The sequence below is a fragment of the Lactuca virosa genome, chromosome 2, assembly GCF_052849685.1.
Source record: "Lactuca virosa cultivar CGN04683 chromosome 2, Lactuca_virosa_CGN04683_v6, whole genome shotgun sequence".
Classification (NCBI taxonomy): Eukaryota; Viridiplantae; Streptophyta; class Magnoliopsida; order Asterales; family Asteraceae; genus Lactuca; species Lactuca virosa.
In genome coordinates, this window is record NC_136427.1 from 140,479,210 (window position 1) to 140,504,889 (window position 25,680).

Here is a 25,680-nt window from a genome sequence, read left to right on the forward strand (position 1 = left end):
GATGTCTGGTTTAGACAACAATGATCTTCCCAAACCAAGCTTTCCTAATGAATATGACTTCCCGAGTTTGGCTCATGGAAGTCATACTTCTCTTCCTCCACCTCCTCCAATTATTCTCCCTAACCCACAAGTTCAAGGTCACTCAAGCCCTAATGGCAAGCAAGGTCTATGTGTGATCACATCTTAGAGATGAAGTCACATATTGACAAGCCGAGAGAGTTGGGTGTCAAAGTCTTGAGAAAGTTGGATGTTCAATCACTTTCTAAGTCACATAGTGAGTTCCTTTGGGACTACTATGAAACAGACTATGACATGAACGTTAATGATCATATCTATTTGCTTGGTGCTTCTGAATCAGCAATGATTTGGAACGATAGTAAAGCAAATTTGATTAGAAGATCAACTTCCCAAAAACTTTATGGACAGTGACAATGGTGACACTGGAAATCCAAAAAAAGCATTCTCTTCCCAATGGAAAGGGATTGGCCATAGTCAACCCGGTTGACCAAATGGTAAAGAGAAAGGCTAAGTCTGAGATAGTCCCATTACCAAAGGGTCCATATGTTTATTTTGCCAAAGGAAGGGGCGTTGATTGCAAAGCTGCCAAATTTACCTAAGGATGTTAAAGTCAATAAGTTTGACTCTACATCAGGTAGAGCCCATTATCTAACTCTGTTAAGTTCTATTCTGAGATCCTCATTACATGATGTGACTGGGTCACATGTTGATGTTTTAAGAATCAAATAATAGAGAGAAATCTTAAAGAAAGTATATGCTGATTCTGATCGCGAAGGTGGATTTCGATCGCATCAGAATTTTGAGTAGTTGCTTAAGAAGTTATGATATATTGCTAAGGAATAGATAACAACAATTTTCCATGTGGATTGTAAGGATAAGTTTTTCCGCAAAGTTTTAAAATAAAAGAAAATTGTTTAATTTTATTTATTTGAAGTATCCATACAATGGCATTTGTGGAAAATTGTTGCTTATATGATTCCACTGACAGCAATATTGGAAAATGGATTTGATTCTTTCATTTGTGGTAGTGTCTAATTTTACCAAATCAGGAAAGTTCCTCATCACCCAAGTTTCAATTGGACCGAAACTTGGAATCATGCAAGTTGAATAGTATGATGAATGAGAACTTTCAAGCATTGGAAAATCAAGACTAATTACTTGTTCACATGGATGTGTGAGTCAAGTGAAGGACTAAAGGGATCGAGTACACATTCTTGTGCACTGGTCATGTCCACCACAAAGCTCGTTAAGACTATTTGATTTACTAAAGTTTAGTAAATATGGTTATACTTACAAGTTTAAGTATAATTCTGAAACATTGGAAAAGTCTCAATGTATGGCAGAACGAATGGGAAGAATCAAATTAGGCAGAAAGATAAAAGTTGCTCAAATCTGAAAAGATGGGAGAGTACTTTAGTATCATATTTGTGATCATCTTAATGATTTAGAAATCATATCACAATTAGTCCTCTAAAGGTCATCTTAGTGCATTCTTATGACTAAGAAGAGGAGTCATGAATTGTTGAAATGGTTAGATCAGGAAGATGAGTCATACTTCGTTCCAAAACAATTCTTAGAGTCATACTCCAAGATTGTAACTTGAGTGACATATCTTAAAGAAAGGTTTAAAACACTTGTCAAATGTAAGAGTAAAAGTGTCCCACTCTTGTACATTTGAAATTGGTAAGTTGTGATGTTTTGGATAAAACAAAGACCAACTAAGGCCAATTGTGTGAAGTGTTTGTCTTGATAAAGAATCCGCACTATCTGTTGAATATTTGGCAAGATAGTCTTATATGTCAAGAGGATAGTGGGAGTCTTAAAGATCCTAAAAAGAATTTCAAGAACTAATCAAGAATAAAACCTGAGGTTCTTCACTAGCACACGACTTGAGGTTTATAACCTATCGTGTTGACATATTCTGTGCCCATTCCAGTTAAAGTTGGCATTGCATAGGAGTTCTGAAAGTTCTCAATTGGTTGCATAACAACTTGGAAGCAATGGCAGGCCCTGTACTGCCAGGTGGCAAGAAGTTAAGATTGCATAAGTTCAGTCCATATGAGTTTGGATTTGTCATTATCCTTGTCTTGTGACTATGGTTTTGACGATTCACATGGATAAGAACACATACACCATAAAATCTAAGGGTCATAAGGTTTATCTCCGATTCATGAAAATGATGGTGAGGAAACACTTCCACCAAGTAGATTTGAAGCAGATGGCAAAAGGTCTAAACAATTGAGACTATGATTACGGCATCCCTTTTCATAGTTCTGAAATTGTTTAGACACACATGCATGCTATCTAAGGAAAGGTGTATGATTTTGATAAAGTTTTATCAAAGCATCTCGTATCAGAAATCTGAACTTTGGTAAGAAAGTCAATAAAGTATTGATTTCTAGAAGTCCAGCTGATTTCTGAGTACATGTCAAAGCTAGTGGGAGCATAAGTGTTATGCTAATAATCATCATGTTAGTGGGAGCATGATAATTATTGTTAGTGTTGCAAGTTAGCAATGTTAATTATAGAAAACAAAAGTTTCAATTCGTGAGGCTGCAGGGATTGAAAAAGTTGTTTTGCTATAATTAAGGGAGAGGATATACTTCATTTCAGTTCTAAAGACTTAGATTGAGACCTTAATCATCTTTAGTCAAGAATATATATATGAATTTCATGTTGGATTGGTTCAACTTAAGGAAATTTTATATATTGCGTTCTCAAAATTCGATTATGATTACGGCATCCCTCTTCATAGTCAAATTTTGAAAACATGGCAAATAAAAATATTGTAGCAAAAGACTGGTCTAGAATCATGTCTTTATGTGAGACATCATGAATCGTGTACCATTTGCTTTGGGTACAGGATCGATTGCATGTGCTATAATATTTGTCATTTCTAAATTTTTCCAAATGCCCAGAGGCATTAAGAAGGGAAAAGGTCTAGAATTGGATATGACTAAAATGATTAAGCAATTGTCGAGGACAATCTGAGGTTTACCAAAGATTGGTTGCTCAGGGACAGTTGGAAGTATAGTGCTAATTTTGGAAGGACCATATTGACATATTCTGAAAAGAGGCATCTCTTATTGAGAAGTGATAGTCAAAATGAGAATATGGAGTTGTCTCCATAGGTGGAAGTTATCTGTGTAAGATTAGAAAACTTAATGCAAGAAGCATGTCCAAAGCAATGTACTTTGAATATGAGACTTAGTTTCCATGGAGTTGATCTCCATTGGAATACCTTATAATGACTGTTGACAAGTCTTTGTGACTTTGTACATATTCATTACAGGAGGGTCAGTGCATATAAGTTTAAAATCTAAACAGATTTCGATAAATGATAGGAATTTGAAATTCTCACATTTTTCGATAAGGATTTAGGAGTGTGAAATTAGAATCATTGAAATTATGTTCAATTGGTTTATTTCACAAAGTAAGGATCATAGACAAACATAGAGTGCATACTTGGTGTATGGCAAAGCTATTGTTTAAGAAAAACATAGTGTACATGCTTGGAGCATGGGACAACTAGTGTTTTTAATTAAAGTATAAAGTTGATAAAACCGAAACAATGAATAATGAGTAATCAGTATGGTGATAAATAAAAGTGTTTATTTATATTCATAGGGTTTGATACCATATTTGATTCATTTATTCTTGTGTTTCACTTTGCATGTTTTGACTTCCAGAATAACTAAGTCGCTCTTCCTGAATGATTAAGTTATTCAAACCATCCACAGTCGGTCATATGTTGGAAGTAGATATGAATCAAGACTGTCATGGGTTGGTTTGTAGAGGTCCAAGTTGGTGGACAAAGTGGTGCTACAACACTCATGAGTGCTCATAAATTCTGAGTATTGGATTCAACCCGCGCTCATTTGAATCACTTCATGGATTTTATCACGAGTGATCATGAGACGATAATATCTTATATTCTTCAAACCTAGAGATATGAGTTGTTACTATGAGTTGGTTATACATTGGTTGCACGAAAACACATTTGGTAACTCGATGTTATAAAACGTGCATTTGTGTATGATTCAACAAGTAGTAGAACAAGCCATATGAGTCGAAGTTTATCCATTCCTTTTACCTTTCAGGATAAAAGCGATATATGTGGGCCCCTCGATGATTTAGCGATGACACATGTGAGTGCTTGGCCAAGCCAGGACTGATTTGATTTGTTCAATCAGTCAGTCATCATAAATCGAAAATTGGGAAACAACAAATGGACAGAGAGAATGATTATAATCCATGTCTCAGTCCATATGATATCTAGAATGGAGGAATATATGATCCCTTATCTAATGGACAAGTCATTGACAAAGATCAGAGTTCATTGACAAGATCAGAGTTCGACAGCGGCTTTAAGAGCTACGATTGCCAGTTGGTTTTTGAAGTCATACTGAATAATAGTTTTAGACTTATTCAAGTGGGAGACTATTGGATTAATGTCTAAGTCCATAACTATATTTGGTATGTACTTGACCCGACCCGGCATAGTCCATTTGGGTTGCACTTCACCGACACAATTTATATGGATAGTCTTTTGAGAATAGTATATTTATGATTTATATTAATATATTATAAGTTCTAATACATTAATATATAATCATATTATTTAATTAGTATTGATCAAGAATTAATTTATAATTAATTAAGTGATCAAAAGGAACTAATTAAATATGGACTCTTAGATATATATATATATATATATATATATATATATATATATATATATATATATATATATATGTATGTATATATATGTGTGTGTGTGTGTGTAGTGGGCCAAGTTCATTTAGGTTGTGCTAAGTCTTCATGGATAGTCCATGGAGCTTTAACCCATGGATCCTAGGAAATGAAAGGTCATGGGTATTAGGGTTTAACCCTAATCCTCCACACTATATAAAGGGTCTTATGGTTCATGAAATTAGGCTAGTGGCTAGTGTGGATACACTAAAGAGGGCAATAACTGATTTCATAGTGTGAGCCAAGTATCCATATTCTCTAAAGTTTTCCAAGGTGTTTTGGTGATTGGTGATTCCACTTGAGGCTTCCACACTATTGGGGCTAAGCTCTTAAAGCTTGAAGACATCAAGCTACATCAAAAGGTATGTCATCTAACTAGAACTTTGTAGTATAGGTGCTTCATAATATGCTAGTTAGGATGAAACCTTGGAATATTTAATATTTGCATGTATAATAGAGAAAACATAGATCCAAGGTTTATAGGGTTGCATGTACACCATAGGAGTGTTAGAATGCTCAAAACCCAACACGCACAACTCCAACTCAACTGCCTATAACCATCATGTGATTAACTTGTCAAAATCCCGAAATACCATAAATACCCTCTAGGTCAAACTTGGTCAACCCTGGTCAAAGTCCAAGTCAACAGTCAAGGTCAACAATCGATGTTGATCCCAACTCATCGAGTGAATCTAGTAACTCGTCGAGTTCCTTCAGAGTCAGAAAACCGGGACAAACCCTAGCCAACTCGTCGCGTTGTCTCATCAACTAGGCGAGTTCACTCATTATCCAAAAGGCAGGGAAACCCGATCCAACTCGTCAAGTTGTCAGGGAAACTCGTCAAGTTTCCCCCTGTCTTCACGCATTCAGTCCTTTCCAGTCGAATCTAAAGCTCCATGCAACAGATCCTTAACCATAGAGACGTCTAGAAGGGTAATGTTTCCAACTTTACCCCCCAAATACCATCTAATATGCCTTAGACTCAAACCCTAGCTCCTTTGAGGAAGGTCTTGACTCATTAAGCCTTTAAAGCCTCATCCCATCGACCCAAAACACAGATCTGAAGTCCAAGGGTGGAAAAATCACGTAAAGTTTCTAACTTTACGTCCATGCATGCGTGAAATACTCTCCAAGATCCATTTTAGCCTTCATTGTGGACATAATGCATGAATGGGACATGGAGGCTATTAAATTTTGCAACTTTAATCCTCTAGAGGTCTTGTAGAGGCCATATCTACACTCCTAACCTCTGGAAAACCTCTTATCTTGGAACATCCAACCCAAAGTCCCAAAACAAGCCCTAAACTACCAAAATACGATATCTAAGCAAATAAAGGTCAAGGTAGCAACTTTATACCTCAAGATGGTTGCCAATACAGAGTAGATGTCGGATCTACTGCTCCTCTCTCTACTCCACCTTCTTCAAGCTTCAAAATCCTTCACAACCACACCAAAATCACTCACCAAAGCTCTCTCACACACTCAAGGAGGTATAAGGCTCGAACTAGGGTTTCTCTAGGCTGCAAGGACGATGATAGAGGCTAGAAATGAACCATAAGTTCCTTAAATAGGGTACAAACCCCTGAAAATTAGGTTTTTCCTTTACAGTGTCTACTCGTCAAGTTGGGGCCTTCCAACTCGTCGAGTAGATCCTAAGTCCCGCGTCCAAAAATGATTTCTACTCGACGAGTTGGAGCTCCCCAACTCGTCGAGTTCCAGTCTAAAACCCTAAAATTTTGAGAAATAATTGATACCTAGAACAAGTGTTACATTTTAAGCTGAGCTCACATCGTGATAGAGCTTCTGTCACGTCATGAGTACAATATTTTAAAAAAATTCCGTTCAATTCAACTAATGTACTTTCAATGTTAGACACACCAAGTAGCTCTAATACCATTGTTGGATTTGTTAGGTTACAATAATATACACAATGCGAAAAATCACTTAAAATTAAGAAGGGCACATGCAACCTACAAGGATTTATTTATTACACATTGAAGACAACATACTTTTAATAACAAAATATAACATGAACCTTTGTACTTCAGAAAGCTAGCACCAAAAGTTTAGTGTCTCTAATGGTTTGTACCCAAACCCTAGCAACTAGAAAACAAGAGGAGATAGGATGAAAAAGGTAAAATTCTAGCTATCCTTCTATTAGATGTGGTGGACGAAAATAAGCACCCTAAGGGTTCTATTTATAGCTGATAGGAAAACCCTGGAAACCCTAATCCTAAATAAAATAATACTATTTCAAATCTGGGTGGTTATCATGTTTCCTTATTTTAGGAGGCTTCAAGAAACCATAATAAGGGCTAGCCAAAACCATCCACCCAGGGAAGGTTCTGGAACCTCTTCGTTGTTCAACTTTTGAACAATTACAGCTTAAGTTCTTGCACCTTTAATTAATTCTAATTAACCCAAAATTAAATCCAAATTAATTCTGATTAATTGTTAGTTAATTATTACTAATTCCATTTAATATATTAATCATATAATATGTTAATAAATCATTTCCAATTAAATTATTATTCATATAATAAACTAAAAAATTATCCTCTCTCTCAAAATGTTATTCTATTTAGTTACTAGTTATGAGGGCAACCCAAAAATGATTTTTCTTCTAATTACAAGTATACACCAATTTAGTTATGAGCTTAGACACATTAATCCAACATCTTGTATATTTTCAAGAGAGGTATTTGACATAGGTGTTTGTTTCCCTTTACCTTTAGAAGCTTTTCTTCCCATTGGACGAGGATTTGATATTGCCTCATAAAAGTCCAACATAAAAGTTAAAATTTGTTGTGTCACAAGATTTGTCGATATGACATGTTTTTTTTTTCGTCTTCCGGGTGCATTAAATGACATCAATGTATTAAACCGTTCTCCTATTTTTGAGGCATTAGAAGGGAGAGCACCAAAGGTTAACTTCAAATTAAATGGTAACAATTATAATTTAGGTTACTACCTTACATATGGAATTTATCCTAATTGGGATACTTTTGTAAAATCAATACCATTACCTCAAGGACCGAAACATGTTGAAACAACATTTGGCATATTACAATCTAGGTTTGATATTATTAGTGGACCATCACGTACATGGTGCAAAGAACTAATTGGAAAAATAAAAAGAGCATGTGTCATTATGCACAATATGACTTCGAAAGATGAACGTGATTCATATATTCGTCAAGTGATTATACAGATAATGAAGTTATGTTTAATATAACGAGGCCTGAAATTTCCCGAAGTCGTCTTCCCTCATTTGAAATGTATCTTCGGAATCATGCAAAAAATTCGTAACAGGTTTATAAACCATCAACTACAAGAGGATTTGATTAAAGAGATTTGGAACCAAATTAGAGATGAAGAAAAAGAGGATTAATATGGTAATATTCGTTTTGTGATTCATGTTTTTGTAACGACTTAATATTTAAATATTTAATAAAGTAAAATAAATTTAATATTTATTATTATTTTGTTATTTTATATTTAAAAATATTATTGTAATTATCATAATTAAATTTACGTTTATCTATTATTGAGTAAATATTAATATTTAATATTTAATACATGTAACATCTGTTTTCCAGAATGGATCAGTTGAAAGCTTGATAGGGGTAAAAGATAAGGTTTTTTGGTGAAAACCTTATCCCACGATGTGGTGTATTGATGATGGCGACGTGGCATGGCATTTAAATGAGAAGTGTGTCCGGATGGACAGCATGACATGTCAAGAGGGAGGCCACGATGTGGTGATTTTTACAACCCAAACCCGAGATTTTTACGGTTTCTCCTATATTTAAGGACCTTAACTCTAGGATTAGGTCATCTCCTTCAGTCTCCATCTCCCCATTTCGAAACCCTAGCATCAACTCTTTTCCTTTGAGCTCTTTGTTGGTGTTTTAGCCATTTGAAGGTTTAAGGAAGGCTTTGTTGAGCAAAGTAACAACTAGCAAATCATATCCATCTCTTGGTGTATCTTCTGGAATTTTGTAGGTCCCTAAGTTCTCACTTTTATGGTCCAACCTTTGTAGATCTAGGTTTTGGGTTCATTTTCCTTCATGATATGTTAATATGGATGGATGGTTTTGATAAAGTTGGAAACTTTATCTCTCCTTGAGGTCCCAAGGTCATTATATATTTATGATCTAGACTTTCATCTTGTTTAGTGTCATGCATGGAGTTTTGACTCTATTTCTTACCAGTTGAACCTAGTGTTGGGAGAGACATGCATTGGACATGCATGTCCGTCAAGTAAGGATTTTTATGGTTCTTTTGAGGGAAAGGAAGCCTTCTAGAAAGATTGTACAAAGGACTTGACTGATTCAGTTCTTAATGAGGAAAATAGCATTTCTGGCAGAAACCAGTACGTGGCCATGGAGGGCCCATGACGTGGTGGTGTCCTGCATGCCGACGGTTTTTTCCAGACATGCCCACGATGTGGCCAAAAGGTCTCCACACCATGGTGACCGTTGACTTTTGTTGACCGTTGACATTTGACTTTTGACTAGTTTGACCATGGTTAAAACTTGGAGGTTTTGGGTTGAGGATTAAGGATTTATTTGTATTTGGTGTTAGTCGATTCACAAGATCGATAAGTGCAAGGAGTGAGAGTGTTGTTGGGCTTCTTCGGTTCTGCTATTCAGGTGAGTTTCCCATTATGCCACGTATGACATTGTATATCCTTTGAATGATAGGATAGAGGTACTATTAGGGTATGAGTGTGGCAGTTGACTAGGATAGCTCATTGGTATGCATGTGTAGTTTAGGGCACTTAGTGTCGTAGTATGCTAGACTTGTATGGTCTTGCCTGTTGATTGTATGATATTGTTAGTTTGAGCAATGTAGGACATTTAGTGTCATGGTATGCCAGACTGGTAGGGTCTTGCGTGTGGACTATATAATACTGTTAGATTTCATGGTTGGTTAGGGTAATATTTGTAATGGTTGTATGTGGTTAAGTTGGATAGGTTGAGAACTCATAGTCTAAAACCTTATTGCATGGTTCTTGTTTGATTTATTGTTTTTGGGTAGACCACCTATTCGACTATCTATGTGATCTTTGACCACATATCACTTTATGTATTGTATGAAAGACCAAGATATGACCCCTGACATTGACTTGTTATGTACGTTGGGATGGGCCCATTATATGAGTTAGTGTTCGGTCGTTATACTCTTTGGGCGGGGACCGTTATATGGGCAGGGGTTGTTATGTAGTGGGTTTGGCATGTTTAGTATGTTGATCAGGGTGTGTTATATGAGTTAGGGATGTGCCCGCTATACTATTTGGTTTGGGCCAATTATATATGTATGGGTGGGGCCTGTTATGTATGATGTATGCTTGTGATAAGGATAGCGATGTATGCTTGTGATAAGGAGAGCATGTAGGTCATAGCTTTGGAGCTGAGGACTTTGTATGGATGCATTGTATATATGATGGAATATGTGGTATATTGGGGAACTCACTAAGCTTTATGCTTATAGTTGTGGATAATATGTTTTGCAAGTTGTTCGTGAGAAGAGCTCGATGGGACTGTACACACGCATCGCAGATAATGATTTCCACTTTCATGTAATTCAACTCTGATAATACTATGGTTTCAAAAAAATAAATGTCACTTATTGTTTTTAATTTAAAGGTTTTAATCGGTTAAGTGGTTTTCAAATGAAAATTCTCTTGATAATTTTTGGGACGTTACAATATATATGTTAAAGTAATTGTTATGTGGCAGTGGCGACCACATACATAAACGGGCCGGCATTGGTGCCTTCGACCCGTTCCTACTGGAGGAAAACTCACCTCACAAAGCTGGTTGTTGAATCTCTCGGTAAGGAATCTCTATCGGCTGCTCCCGCGACTCCTCGGTTATCATTACCAAATAACACTTAGTCAAAACCCAAAAAATTCTTCTTAGGGTAAAATGACTATTTTACCTCTGATCTAAATGGACCCATGACCTAGGCCCAAATCCATCAAACCCACTAATGTCCCACTTATGGCCCAGTTTTCTAGATTGGGCCCAACTTCCTAAATGGTCCTTCCCTCAAATCCAATATACAATAAAGTCCATTATCAACCCAAAAGAATAATCCACTAAGGCCCATAATCAACTAGTCCAAGGAAATGGCCCAAAAAGGCCCACTGTCGCAACGAACGTAGGGCGTTCCCTTGTGGAACGTTGGACGGTCCTCCTTGGTTCAGATCGCTATCCCCAGTGGGAACGCAACGCGTTCCCAGGACCTACGCAGGGCGTTCGCGTCCAACTTTCAAAAACGGGCCATTAAGCACTTAATGCTTAAGTCATGCTATCCAATCACAGGTCCAAGCTATCTAGGACCTCTAGAGTCATAAAGTCACGGACTTGGTGACTTTACATGTCCCCATGATTCCAAATCTCAAGAAATAGCAATCAACTTCCATAAATGTGGTCCTAACTCTTGCATGAACCCATTAAGACCTCAAAGATAGAAACTTTACTGATGTAAGGACACCATTAGAATCAAAGGTGGAAACCCTAGGCTTATAAACGAATTTGAGTCATAAAGATCCATTCTTGGGGACTAAAAAGGTCCAAAACATCATTACACTATATCTAAGCATACTTGAGGAAAGTTGTGAACTTTATACCTTCAAAGAGTCCTAAATGATGATGCTATCTCGGATCTATGAGCTCAAGATACTCAAGTTCCTCTTCACTAGCTTCTCTTTCCTTCTTCCAAGCTTCTAAGGTCCAAAACAAACTTCACAAGGCCAAACACACACATTAATGAGAAAAGGAGTCTATCTAGGGTTTTCTGAGGTTGAGAGGCCGGTAAGGAGGCCAGGGTTTGAGTCGTAATGTTGTTTATATAGGTCCCAAACCCTAAAATTAGGGTTTACATTAAGCACGGGAACGCAACGTTCCTCAGGGGAACGCCCTGTGTTCGGGCTCCACCTCCAAAATCCAAAGTTGGCATAAATAGTCCCTCCTTCCAAATTCCATAATAACAAGGTCTAAAAGCAGCAAATCAGACTTTGTCCTCGAAGTCCGCTGTGTCTGGAAATAACTCCGGGTAATGCTCCCTCATTTCCTCCTCGGGCTCCCACATCCATTCCGAGCCCTTGCGGTGCTGCCACTGTACCTTCACCAGCTCTATTCTCTTGTTCCTCAGCTTCTTCGTCTTCCTGTCGAGAATAGCTACTGTAACACCCAGAATCTGGAATACTAATTAAGGAAAGATAATATGCAATTTGAGGTCAATTCGTCGAGTCCAAGAGGGATAACTCGACGAGTCGGAATAAGATTGGACGCGGGTTGATAAACCTACTCGACGAGTTGGGGAGGACCAACTCCACGAATTGGTCTGGGTTTGGGAAACCCTAAATCCAGGATTTTGCACCCTATTTAAACAACTTAACTCTAGGGTTTTGGCCTCATTTCCAGCCTCCAAGCCCCAAACCCTAATCCAAGAAACCCTAATGCTTTGGAGGAGCTTGTGAGTTGTTTTTGAGTGAATCTTGTGTGTTTAGAAGATTGTGGAAGAAGGAAGAGGTTGGGGATTCAAGAAGAAGCATTAGATCTGGGATCTTGTCCATCTTTGGCAGCTTTTTGAGGTAAAAAGTCCTTATCTTGGTGATTCATAGCATAGATCTCTTCTAGTTTTGATTTATGGGTCTTTTGACCCCATTGTGGGAAAAATGATACCCTCCATGGATTGTATGTTAAGGATTCCCACTTTCCAGTAATATTTGGCCCTTAGAATCATAGAAAGGGTCTCAAACCCATGTTTGTCCAAGAAAAGGCCATGTTCATGGAAGTAGATTGCTATATCTTGAGTTTGGGTCCATTTGAGGCGTACAAAGCTATCAAGCGGTCAACTTTAAAGAAATAGGTTATGGAAACAATATGGATGTGTATTATGAAACCTTATATCTGAGGAAAAAGCTGTATAGTCTAGGAATACAAGGGACACGGCGAGTTCATAGAGGAACTCGACGAGCCCGGTCGAATTTTCCCGATACTGTTCATGGAACTCGGCGAGTTGAGTCGTTATGTCCCGATTTAGTTTAAGGTAGAACTCGATGAGACTGTGAAGGGACTTGACTAGTTGGCTCACTTTATCATGACCATGAGTGGCCTGGGAACTCGGCGAGTCAGGGGGGTTACACGACGAGTTGGATCGCGATTCAGGGATTCTGATTCATGGAACTCGACGAGTTGATGGACCAACTCGGCGATTTGAGTCAACTAGGATGTTGAATTTGACCAGAATGTTGACTCTGATGTGGACTTTGACCAAGGTTGACCCTTGAAGGGATATGGAGTATGGAATAGATTCTAGAGGGTAGTCCCATGTAAGGGTTTGGGCCCAATTTTCCATTAGTGGGCCTTTATGGATTTTGGAGTTTTGGACTTGATTGGTTTTGGACTTTGGCCTTAGTTAAGTATCTTGTGGGCCAGGGGTAAAATAGTTATTTTACCTAAGTATGGATTATGGATCATGGTATAGAACCCAATTGCTAATTGGGTGATATTTTGATATTGATAGCTCGAAGAGTTGCCAGGACAACAACTAAGGATTTCTTGCAGTGAAGTTGAGCAGCATGAGGTGAGTTACCTTCCAGTAGAAGTGGGTCGAAGGCACCAATGCCGGCCCACTACTAGGAGTTATAGTAAAGATGATTGTCTTTGTGATAATTATTTGGTATGTCACTATTTGTTATGCTTTATGTGCTAGTATGTTATGATATTAGGTGATAGTGGTAGGAGGGGTAAGATAGGCCCCAGTACCGGTCAAAAGGACCAAAGGGGTACGCCAGCACCCTGATAAGCTAGGCAGTTTATGACTTATGTGTTTATGAGCTAGCATGTTATATGGTAGAAGTAGGCGGTGAAATAGTCCCCGGCACCGGTCGAAAGGACCGAAGGGGTAGGCAAGCACTCAGATGTGCTAGCCAGTATGTGAATTATATGTATATGCTAGTGTATTATGTGGTAGTGGTAGGGGTGAAATAGTCCCCGATTACCGGTTGAAAGAAACCGAAGGGGTAGGCCAGCACCCATATATGCTAGGCGGTTACCGGTTGAAAGAGACCGAAGGGTAGGCCAGCACACAGATATGCTCGGCAGTTACCGGTTGAAAGAGACCGAAGGGGTAGGTCGGGCACCCAGATATGCCTGATAGTATGCTATTTGTATGGTATGTGGTATGATGGGGGAACTCACTAAGCTTCGTGCTTACGGTTTTCAGTTTTGGTTTCTGGTACTTCGTTTTTAAAGGAAAGGAGCCGGCGATCGCAGCGCATCACACGACGTTTTCCGCACATGAGATCTTTGGGATTACACTCTGATATTTTTTTATGATAACATGTTTTGATTATTGACATACTGGTTTTGACCTGGGATGATATTATGAATGTTTTTATACTAATGGTTTTTATAACAACTTATTTAAAAATGAAATTTTTGGTGCTGAATTTTGGGATGTTACAAGTTGGTATCAGAGCCCTGGTTTGAGGTATTCGGACGTACTCTCGAGTGTGTCTGGACTCAAATCTGGGATTTGAAAGGTTTTTATAAGAAAATAATTTTTCTAAAAATTAAAATAAAGAGTTTTGATAAAGAACAAGGAGTGTGATGCGTGCAATCAGCCAAGCTCATGTAAGTTTTCCCCAAGATATCCATACATGTTATGTTATGTTATGTTATATTATGTTATGTTATGTTATGTTATGTTATGTTATGTTATGTTATGTTATGTTATGTTATGTTATGTTATGTTATGTTATGTTATGTTATGTTATGTTATGTTATGTTATGTTATGTTATGTTATGAATTGAGAATATGTGGACTGCATGATAGATTAGGGCTAAGGATCTAGGAAGGATACCTTATATGCCTATTGTATGTGCTTGTAGACCTGCATGCTAGTACCGATCCGTCAGTGATAGGATGACCTGTTTAGGTTATGCCTGATTGCATGAGTCTTAGAATTTTATGCTAGTATAGATTCCTCATAAGAGGTTAGAATGGTTTGATTGTAGTATGTTGGTTAGATTTTTCCATTGTATGAATGTTGCTTGCTTTGTGCTTTGTGGGACTCTTAGCAATGTGACATAGCTACTAAGTGAATATGCTAAGTCACATGTGGCACATGCTGGATAATCTCAGAGTGATGGACTTGGCCCTATTGCACAGCTCTCGTTTGAGTCTAACTGTTCTAGGATTGAGTCTTTTACTCGAAGGATTATCTGATCTCTGTTGCATGTGGATATATTCATGTGGTAGCTAGTTGACATTATTGGGAATCTTTCAGAAGCTGAGGACTGGATGGGTTCGGGAACCTAGGAAAGCCTAGGATATGCTTCAGTGGGTTAGTAGTGAGGTTTAGTGAGACTGGGGTGCGTCAGTTTGAGGAAGTGACTTAGAGGATTCGGGAGGATTGCTGAGGTAAGTATGGATAGGTGTAGAAGGTAGTATTGGGCCCATACTACTAAAAGCACAGGATCCATACTCAAATCGGCGAGAGTCTTGGAGAATCTGAGAAGCTTCGGGGAGGAGAATCCTGGAGTATGTTTTGACCAGTGGTTTTGATGGTTTTCTAGTTTGGAGATGAGCACTCAAGGAGGCAGTTCTGGCTCAGGATTAGGTCTCGACTCAGGTGGTGAGCCAGTCGAGAGAAAGACTGCCAAGATTTTGAGTTTCTGTTGGATTGAGGAGATGGAAGGTGTTTTCTGCACTAGTCCCTACCCCATAGGAGCCAAGGTATGGTTCGCCTTGGATGTCTTCTATCGGGAAGCAAGGAGCTGCTGGGAATTGATTACACGATCTGTTGCGCTTTCTAAATTGGAGACTATGTCTTGGGAGGAGTTTGTGACATAGTTTGGGGCAAAGGATGTTCCAGCTGTTGCAGTTCAGCCGTTGGCAAGTGAGTTGGTGAGCGAAAGGGTGTCAGACCCTGAAGGATACGACTTCCAGAGTCCGAGTGCGCGAGATCGATTTAGAGCACATTTGGAAGAGAGAGTCATGCCAGGTGCAAATAGTAGAGGGTATCAGGAAGAGACCAAAGACTTCTGATCATCAGGGGAAGGGCCAGCAGGGCCGGAGTCAGTACAGCACATGCGGGAAAGTACACATGGGAGTTTGTCGTTCCAGAGGTTCAGGCTGCTACAAGTGTGGCGGGGTTGGTCATATCAGCAGGGATTGTTCTCAGGGGGCAAGCCCATTATGTTTTTACTGTGAACAGGTGGGCCACAAGAAGGCCAACTTTCTGACGAAGAGGGGAGGATCAGTGAGCCCGCCTGCCCCATGCACTTTTAAGGATCACTGACGGACGAGATGGTAGAGTAGGAACCCCAGCAGAGAGGAGTCGGATTTTGCAGTGACATGTAGGAGATATCAGGATTATAGTAGGTGACGTTGCGGGTATGTATATTTTGCTCTTTTCGGTTCTATCTGTATTTCGTGGTTGTTTTCTTGCATCAGATTTGAGCAAGTGTATCTATTGGGTCATCTTTCTACTTATGTTTGGATTATATTTTCAAGAAATGTCATATGCATATTGCATACCGTGAATTACTAAGTATTTAGTGAAAAGTTGTTTCCCTCTTGCTGGTTCGGGATGCTCAGTATTCTCTCGGTTCGTAGTAGAAATCGGTCAGGAGTGTCATGCGGAAGGTTTGTGGTCAGCTTCATCAAGCTGGTCCACCTGTATTGATGGGATATAATGGTTTCATAATCTGTTCTGGTATGAGCGACGGAGGCGTATGGGGGAACTTCTAGGTTCTAGCACTACCGTTGCTAAGAGAGGAGTGGTAGCAGAAGGATACGGGTGTAGTCGCATGGGTGGTTTGACCATAGGATGTTCCAAGGGGATAGTATTTTCGCATGGTTCGTGTTTGATTAGAGTTTATTGGTTCTGCAAGGATTCATCAGCCAGAGTAAAGGTTAGGGATTCTAGTCTTCAGCATGGGAACCCAAGGGGTTAGTATAATATCATGGAAGGAGGATTGATGTATCGGACTGGATCAGATTTCAAGAGTACTCTTCAAGATTTCAGAGGATGAGCGATCTTAGGGTAGACTGGTAATCGATCGTTAACACTGGTAAGTGTTGGTCGTCAGCAATTGGATTTCATAAGGTAAGAAGGATTAGGAATACTTCAATTCTCACATACCGTGAAGACTTAGTTGAATCTAAGTAGGGGAGAGTTGATCAAGTATTCAGGAGCAGAGATGGGTATGGAACTAGGATGGGTTTCGCATCCCTATCAGAAAGGGATGAGGTCGAGTGGCTGTCTATGTTGAGGATTGTAGGAGTTGGGAGTACGGGAAATGTTACAACATTTGGTTCTCGTTTTCCCTTGGCATCGGATAGCAGGACTCGGGAAACAGGTCAGGGATTTTAGATAGGACATGAGTTCAGATTGGGATATTGGATCGTGTATGCATGCTCGACCTTGGGTGTGTTCAGATTAGTAATTAGCAGTAACACCATGGTCAGCAGTTGAGTTAGCATGAAAAGTGTTGTAAGGCTACAGGATAGCCGTAGCGTTCACTAGCAGTCAGTCAGCGTGGAAAGTTTTGTAAGACTGCGGGTGTAGCCGTAGCATTCACAAGGTTGTCAGATAGTGTTGGAAGTGTTGTAAGACTGCGGGAATAGCTGTAGCATTCACAAGGTTTCCAGATAGTGTTGGAAGTGTTGTAAGACTGCGGGTGTAGCCGTAGCATTCACAAGGTGTCCAGATAGTGTTGGAAGTGTTGTAAGTCTGCGGGTGTATCCGTAGCATTCACAAAGTTGTCAGATAGCGTCACAGTGTTGTAAGCCTGCGGGGGTAGCCGTAGCTTTCACTAGGTTGGTAGATAGTATGGGAGTGATGTTAGATCACGGGAAGAACCATGACACCCACCAGTTCTGGTGTAGCAGTGAGGACGTGGCAAATCCACGGATTGGGTTACGGAATTACCCAGATGGATTAGTCCTGGTTAAGCCAGTGAAAGACCATGGGAACACCACAACAGTCATGGGATCAAGGAAGCGATGGACCGCATAAGGACGTCTGTGATATAAGGCTATAGTTTGTCTTATAGCATTCACTTTTAACCTTGGTTTGGTGACGACAGGATTCGACGTAAGGAGCTGATCAGTTAGATCAGGAGGTCGTTAGAGCCACAGTGGTAAGATGACTAGTGGCAACTATAGACATATGAGGATTTCGTTCGGAAGTCGCGAGGGGCGACTGTATGGGAGCCTTTGGCTCAGTAACCAGGTAGGAACCCGGTATCCCAAATGTCTAGCAAACGAATGGAGACCAAGGAGGTCTCACTGGAGCTTGGAAAGCAGCCAGGAGGCAGCATGTTGTTTCAGGCAGTTCAGTGTTTCAGGCAGTTCAGTGTTTCAGAAAATTCAGTGTTGCAGGCAGTTCAGCATTTTGGGGCAGCTTTGGTGTCTGGGGCAGTATTAGTATTTAAGGATTTCATATAAGGTGGGGTAGCTAATTGCTTGGGGTAATGCTAAGTCACTCACAACGGAATTAAATAATCTCAGATTAATTGATTTGACCCGTTGCGCAGCTCTCGTATGAGTCTAACCGTTGCAGGGACGGATTTTCTACTCGAAGGATTATCTGATCCATACGTTGAGTTGTGTGTTCGACATCTGGACATGGTACGTGAAATCATCCGGTGGGTAATACTGAGTGGCACAGCACTTGGAGTGGCTGGGGACTAGCTATTGTGGAGAATTCATATGGTACCGTTTCGGCAAGGGTGGTCTATCGGGAAGACAGATCAATGTAAGGTTCAAAATCTGGAACGGCGAAAGGTAGTTTTATGCCTGAGACAGAAGATTTATTGTTCACGGTAATAGGAAAGGGTCTTGCTGATGATGATCAGTTGCCTTGGGGAGGCCATCGACTGCGCAGGGTAATGGTTGTACTCTCTAGGATTCAAGTATAAGTACTTATTAATTACAGGAGAGGTCATCGGCTGTTGATAGGAGCAGTGAGCTCATGGTCTATGATAATTGAAGTGATCTCAAGATTTTACCTCCAAGGAGTGGCATTTCACTCCGGGAGCAAGGCGGTAGGCCGAGTGTAGTGGTCCTTTCAAGGATTGGACCAAGCAGACAAGGTTATACATTGTATAGGATTGCTGCGAGAATTCAGACTAATTCATAATGTCTTCGGTGTTCCATGAGGAGCACCAGTTGATTCAGGGCAGATGGCAGGAGCCATGGACGAGGCGTGTGAGAAGTATCTGGGGTAGAGAATTGCAGAAGACCTCGAGGACGAAGTCTAATTTAAGTGGGGGAGAGTTGTAACACCCAGAATCTAGAATACTAATTAAGGAAAGATAATATGTAATTTGAAGGTCAACTCATCGAGTCCAAGAGGGATAACTCGAAGAGTAGGAATAAAATTGGATGCGGGTTGAGAAACCTACTCGGCGAGTTGGGGAGGACCAACTCCAAGAGTTGGTCTAGGTTTGGGAAACCCTAAATCTGGGATTTTTCACCCTATTTAAACAACTTAACTCTAGGGTTTTGGCCTCATTTCCAGCCTCCAAGCCCCAAACCCTAATCCACGAAACCCTAATGCTTTGGAAGAGCTTGTGAGTTGTTTTTGAGTGAAACTTGTGTGTTTAGAAGATTGTGGAAGAAGGAGGAGGTTGGGGATTCAAGAAGAAGCATTAGATCTGGGATCTTGTCCATCTTTGGCAGCTTTCTGAGGTAAAAAGTCCTTATCTTTGTGATTCATAGCTTAGATCTCTTCTAGTTTTGATTTATGGGTCTTTTGACCCCATTGTGGGAAAAATGATACCCTCCATGGATTGTATGTTAAGGATTCCCACTTTCCAGTAATATTTGGGCCTTAGAATCATAAAAAGGGTCTCAAACCCATTTTTGTCCAAGAAAAGGCCATGTTCATGGAAGTAGATTGCTATATCTTGAGTTTGGGTCCATTTGAGGCGTGCAAAGCTATCAAGCGGTCAACTTTATAGAAATAGGTTATGGAAACAATATGGATATGTATTCTGGAACCTTAGATCTGAGGAAAAAGCTGTACAGTCTAGGAATGCAAGGGACTCGGCGAGTTCATAGAGGAACTCGACGAGTCCGGTCGAATTTTCCCGATACTGTTCATGGAACTCGTCGAGTTCCCAAGGGAGCTCGGCGAGTTGTTGTCGTTATGTCCCCATTTAGTTTAAGGTAGAACTCGACGAGTCTGTGAAGGGACTCGACGAGTTGACTCGCTTTATCGCGACCATGAGTGGCCAGGGAACTCGGCGAGTCAGGGGGGTGACTCGACGAGTTGGATCGCGATTCAGGGATTCTTATTCATGGAACTCGACAAGTTGATGGACCAAATCGATGAGTTGAGTCAACCACGATGTTGAATTTGACCAGAATGTTGACTTAGACGTGGACTTTGACCAAGGTTGACCCTTGAAGGGTTATGGAGTACAGAATGGATTCTAGAGGGTAGTCCCATGTAAGGATTTGGGCCCAATTTGGAAAATTGGGCCGTTAGTGGGCATTAGTGGGCCTTTATGGATTTTGGAGTTTTGGACTTGATTGGTTTTGGACTTGGGCCTTAGTTAAGTATCTTGTGGGCCAGGGGTAAAATGGTCATTTTACCCAAGTATGGATTATGGATCATGGTATAGAGCCCAATTGCTAATTGGGTGATATTTTTATATTGATAGCCCGAAGAGTTGCCAGGACAACAACTAAGAATTTCTTGCAGTGAAGTTCAGCAGCATGAGGTGAGTTACCTCCAGTAGAAGTGGGTCGAAGGCACCAATGTCGGCCCACTAGTAGGAGTTATAGTAGATATGATTGTCTTTGTGATAATTATTTGGTTTGTCACCATCTGTTATGCTTTATGTGCTAGTATGCTATGATATTAGGTGATAGTGGTAGGAGGGGTAGGATAGGCCCCAGTACCGGTTGAAAGGAGCGAAGGGATACGCTAGCACCCTGATAAGCTAGGCAGTTTATGACTTATATGTTTATGAGCTAGCATGTTATATGGTAGAAGTGGGGGTGAAATAGCCCCCGGTACCGGTCGAAATAACCAAAGGGGTAGGCCAGCACCCAGATATGCTAGGCAGTATGTGAATTATATGTATATGCTAGGGTATTATTGATGGGTTTTGAGCATTCTAACACTTACTAAGTGTACATGCAACCCTAATAACCTTGAATCTATGTTTTCTCTATATACATGCAAATTTCTTTTTCAAGGTTATTTCCTAACTAGCATGGCATGGGGAATATATAAAACATAAAAACTAGTAGAAATACATACCTTGTTGTTGCTTGGATTCCTTCAAGACTTTGTGAGCCTAGCACCCCAAATGTTGTGCCTCAAATGCTTCACACAACACTACAACCTTGGAATAACTAGAGAGAATACTTCTACACTTCAAAATCGGCTATGCCCTCACAAGAATACTCTAGTGCCGATTTTGCATGCTATAGGGTTTCTTTTATAATGTGTCATAATTAGGAGTTACAAATGTAAACCCTAATTGTCATGACTCTTCATTTCTCATGACCCATGGGTTTGTAACTCCCATGGACTATCCATGGAGCTCCATATGGTTATAACCAAACCCATAAACCATGGATCATTAATCCACCATAAAAGAATTGATGATTGTCATAATCAACCCTATATATTTAATTAATCTCACTTTGATCACCAAATTAATACTAGATTAATACTTGATCAATACTAATTAAATAATACTATTATTAATATATTAGAACTTATAATATATTAATAATCACAAGTGTACTTTCTCTCATTTTGTCTATCCAAGTATTACAATGCCATGCAACCCAAATGGACCATGCCGGGTCGGGTCAAGTACATACCAAATAAAGTTATGGACTTAGACACTATATCCAATAGTCTCCCACTTGGATAAGTCTAATAACTATATTTGCAAATATGACTTCAAAATCCGACTAGCAATCGTAGCTCTTTCAAAGTCTCTCGGAACTGAGATGATGATGATACGCCATTTAAGATAAGTGATCATATAATCCTCTGTTCTCATGATATCAGCCGGACAAACACATGGAACATGGTCTTACTTATTGTCCAGCATTTGTTTCTCGATCTCTGATTTGTTTCGACATAGAACTAAATTGAACACATCAATTAGGTTCTGATCGGGCCCGGTACATAAGTCAAAACCAAATCCTCGAGGGGCCCAGATATCGCTTCTATTTCTAGAAGGAACAGATAAACTTCGACTGATATGCTTGTACTAACTACTTGTTGAATTATTCACAAAGGCACGTTTTATAACATCGAGTTACCAATGTGTTTTCGTACAATCAATGAATAACCAACTCATAATCAACAACTCATATCTCTAGGTTTGAAGATTTATATGATATTACCGTCTCACGATCACTTGAGATAAATTCCATGAAGTGATGCAAGAGAGCATGGGTTGAATCCAATACTCAGCCCTTATGAGTACTCATGAATGTTGTAGCAACCATTGCATTGTCTAAAGCACTTTAGACAAATCATACAAGCCAAATTCATGACAGTCTTGATTCATATCTACTTCCAACATATGACTGACTGTGGATGGTTTGAATAATATGATATATACCATAACATAATTATTCTGGAAGTCAAAACATGCAAAGTAAAACACAAGAATAATACTAATCTTATATGGCCCCAACACTTTGAGTGTAAATAAAAACACCTTTTATTTAAGCACCATATTGATTACTCATTATTTATGTTTCGATTAATCAACTTTATGCTTGAATTAAAACATTAGTTGTCCCATGCTCCAAGCATGTACACTATGTTTTTCCAAACAACAATTATGCCATACTCCAAGTATGCATACTATGTTTACATATAGATCAATTGACAATATTTCAATGATGCTCATTTCACAATTCCAATCCTCGTTGTAAAATGCAAGAATACTAAACTCTTGCCATTTACTGTAATCTGTTAGATTCTAAACTTATATGCAATGATCCCCTTGTAATGACTATACACAGAAGTCACAAAGACTTGGCAACAGACATTACAAAGTATTCCAATGGAAAACAATTCCATGGAAATGAAGTCTCAAATTCAAAGTACATTCCTTTGAACATCCTTCTTAGCATTAAGTTCTTTAATCTTACACAGATTCAAAGAATAACTTCCACCTATGGAGACAATTCCATATTACCATTTTGACCATCACTTATGAACAAGAGTTGCCTCTTTTCAAAATATGTCAATATGGTCCTTACTTTATACTTCCAATTGTCCATGAGTAACCAATCTTTGGTAAACCTCAAACTGTCCTCGACAATTGCTTAATCATTTTAGTTATTTCCAGTTCTATTCCTTTTTCCATCTTAATGCCCTAGGCATTTGGAAAATTTAGAATGGATGAATATTATAGCATATGTAATCAAACCTATACCCAAAGCATATGGGACATGATTTATGCTATAAAAAAATTTATTTGCCATGTTTTCATAATTCGAACTATGAAGAGGGATGCCGTAATCATAATCGAATTTTGAGAACGCAACATATATAGAATTTCCTTATGTTGAACCATTCCAGCATAACATTCATATATATTCTTGACTAAAGTAGATTAAATTCTCAATCTAAGCTTGTAGAATTGGAGTGAAGTATAAAATCCTCTCCCTTAATTATAGTAAAACAACTTTTTCAAGGCGAATTGAAATTTTTGTTTTCTATAATTAATATTGCTGACTTGCAACACTTAACATAATAATCATGCTCCCACTAGCATAATGATTATTATCTTACTAGCATAACACTGATGCTCCCACTAGCTTTGACATGTATCCAGAGATCAGGTGGACTTTTAGAAACCAACACTTTATTGACTTTTCTACCAAAGTTCAGATTTCTGATACACAATTTCTTTGATAAGACTTTATCAAAACCATACACCTTTCCTTAGATAGCTCACTTGTGTGTCTAAACAATTATGAAGAGGGATGTCGTAATCATAATGTTTAGACCTTTTGTCATTCTCACAATTGCTATCTACTCAAAATCTACTTAGTGAAAGAGTTTCCTTACCATCATTTTCATGAATCGAAGAGAAACCTTATGACACTTAGATTTTTATGGTGTATGTGTTCCTATCCATGTGAATTTGTCATAACCATAATCACAAGACAAGGTTAGTGACAAATCCAAACTCATATAGACTAAACTTGTTCAATCTTAATTTCTTGCCACCTGGTAGCACAATGCCCACCATTGCTTCCGGGTTGTTATGCAAAAAATTTGAGAACTCATAGAACTCACAAGCATAATCAACTTTTAACCGGAATAGACACAGAAATAAGAATATGTCAACACGATAGGTTACAAACCTCAGGTCGTGGGCTAGTGATTAACAAAACTCTTGATTAGTTCTTGAAACTATTTCAGAATCTTTTAGACTCCCACTGTCCTCTTGACATATAAGACTTCTCTTTGTCAAGAACCATTCCTTGACAATACAAATATTCAAGAACTAGTGCGGATTCTTATCAAGTTAAACACTTCTCACTATTGGTCTTAGCTGGTCTTTGTTTTATCCAAAACATCACAACTTACCAATCTCAAATGTACAAGAATAGGAAACATCTTACTCTACATTTGACAAGTGTTATGAACTTTCTAAAGACTATGTCACTCAAGTTACAATCTTGGAGTATAACTCCAGGATTTGTATTTGGAACGAAGTATGAATTATCTTTTGATTTAACCATTTCAACAATTCACGATTCCTCTCCTCAGGCAACAAACACACTAAGGTGTCCTTAGAGGATCAATTGTGATATGGTTCCATAATCACTAAGATAATCATAAAACAAAATACACAAGTACTCTCCCATCTCTTCAGATTGGAGAAACTTTTATCTTTCTGCCTTATTTGATTCTTCTTATTCATTCTGCCATACATTGAAACTTTTCCAATGTTTCAGAATTACACTTATACTCGCAAGCATAACCATATTTACTAAACTTTAGTAAATCAAAACGAATAATCTTATCTACCTTTGTGGTGGACCTGACTAGTGTACAACTTAATGTACCCGATCCTTTAGTCCTTCTCTTGACTCACATGCGAATGTGAACAAGGAATTAGTCTTAATTTACCAAAGATGAAAATTCTCATTCATCACACAATACAACTTGCATGATTCCAAGTTTCTATTCAACTGAAACTTGGGTGATGAGAATCTTTCCTTATTTGGTAAATTATGACACTACCACTAATGAAAGAATCAAATCCATTTACCCATATTGCTTATCAATGGAAACATATAAGCAACAACCTTTTTCACAAATGTCATTGTAAGGATACTTAAAATAAATAAAATCAAAACCATTTTCTTTTATTTTAAAACTTTGCGGAAAACTTATCCTTACAATCCATATGGAAAACTTGTTGTTATCTATTCCTAAGCAATATATCATAACTCTTAAGTAACAACTCAAAATTCTGATCACCGAACCATGCGATCGAAATCCTTCTTCACGATCAGAATCAGCATATACTTCCTTTAAGTTTCTTCACTCTTCTTTGATTCTTAAAACATCAATATGTGACCCAGTCACATCATGCAATAAGAATCTCAGAATAGAAACTTAATAAAGTTAGACGATGGACTTTACCTGAAGTAGAGTCAAACATTTGACTTTACTATCCTTATGGACTTTTAGGTAAATTAGGCAGTTTCGCAACCAATGCCCTTCCTTTGGCAACAGAAACATATGGACTCTTTGGAAACGGTACACGGGACTATCACAGACTTAGCCTTTCTCTTTACCATTTTGTCAACCGAGTTGACTATGGCCAATCCCTTTCAATTGGGAAGAGAAAGTTTTTCTGGACTTCCAAT